The sequence below is a fragment of the Antennarius striatus genome, chromosome 6, assembly GCF_040054535.1.
Source record: "Antennarius striatus isolate MH-2024 chromosome 6, ASM4005453v1, whole genome shotgun sequence".
Classification (NCBI taxonomy): domain Eukaryota; kingdom Metazoa; phylum Chordata; class Actinopteri; order Lophiiformes; family Antennariidae; genus Antennarius; species Antennarius striatus.
The window spans coordinates 21,358,430-21,359,896 of NC_090781.1; positions in this window are offsets into that span (position 1 = coordinate 21,358,430).

The following is a 1,467-nucleotide window of genomic DNA, read 5'->3' on the forward strand; positions in this document are numbered from 1 at the left end:
TTTAGTGAAACGGATGTTGGGATTTCCGTCCATTGTTTGGTGCTGGGAACACTTTTATCAATGTTGTTGTTTTTAATCATTGTATTAGGAAACGGCGCAACAAACACAAGGTCTAGCCAGTGATGAAAGGCGACCTTTTTACCAGATGACCCCCCCCCTCCCCCGCCATACTGTAAAAAATTCTGTAATTATGCGCTTTGGAGTTATTATAATAATTATTTCACTTCCTTTAGAGGTCTCTTGAATTTATCCTTATTATTCATCCATGAATGAGTCATTCATTCATTATTATCATGATTCAAAGACATAATTTAAAAGAAAATAACTTTTATATAAAATTGATGCCTGTTGCGTGAAAATGAGAGCTTAAATTACGCACCAGATTCTAATTGTGTGAGTAATTTTTGTAGATATTTTGCAGCTTTCTGGTTTGGGGGAGAATGGGGGGCGTCCAAGCTACTTTTCTGCTTCACTTTGGTTGCTCTGCGTGACACAGCGACCCTGATGAGGCTATAAAACGCAACGGTTGGGCGACTTTCCTCGCCGTGGATTGCCCCGCGTCCTTTGGGGAGGTGGGGGGGGGGGGACTCGTGGTCCAAAGATGAGAGAAGTAATGTAAAGGAAATGAAGTTAGTGAACTGAGTGGGGTCAAATGAGCAGGAAAAGACAAACCCACTGCAGAGGAACTCGTGCTGCTGCTGCTGCGCTCCTCCGGGAGTTGTCATCATGTGAACAGACAGGAACATGAATGGATCTGAATGACTGTTTCATATTTAAAATGATGTATGGTGAATTTGTCATCGTGTATTGTTTTCAGAAGGTGTAAAAAAAATCTCTCTTTATCAAAAAGAAATATTGAACATAAGCTTGATCTTTGTAAAGGATATTTTGTGAAATTGGTAATGACGCGTAAGATAAAATTCTTTTTAAGGTTTATTATCCATCTTTGAACACAAATTGTTCGCGACTTGAGTTGTGGAAAGAAAGTCTACAGGTTGAGAAAATGTGAAATGACAGCTTCTTGGAAGACTAATTTGTTTTTGTAGAGATTTCTGTGGTGCTTTTGAGGTTCACAGAGGATTAACCCACATCCACCACTCCTGTTATGTTCGTGCGTAAAAATGAATGTCAATTTCTACAATGAAAAATTATGAAAAAAAACAACCTCATTTTGTATTTTTCTTAACCAAAAAAGCTTTACGGGGTAGATTTACTGCGCTCTTTCTCTCCCTGCTTCTCCCTTATTTCATGGTTCAGTGGCCTCACACGGTAGGCGAGGGGAGGTTTTCTCTCGCTGCTCATTGGTCACAGCTTTCCCATCTCAGCAACATTTCCATTCATGCACCCGGCGCTCCTTTACAGCCCCTTTTCAAAATAACTCATTGTCATCATCTGTGGAAAACGGCTTTTTCCCGGACGGAACTAATTAATAAAAAAAAATTATCAGTCGAGCGATCGGATCGAAGA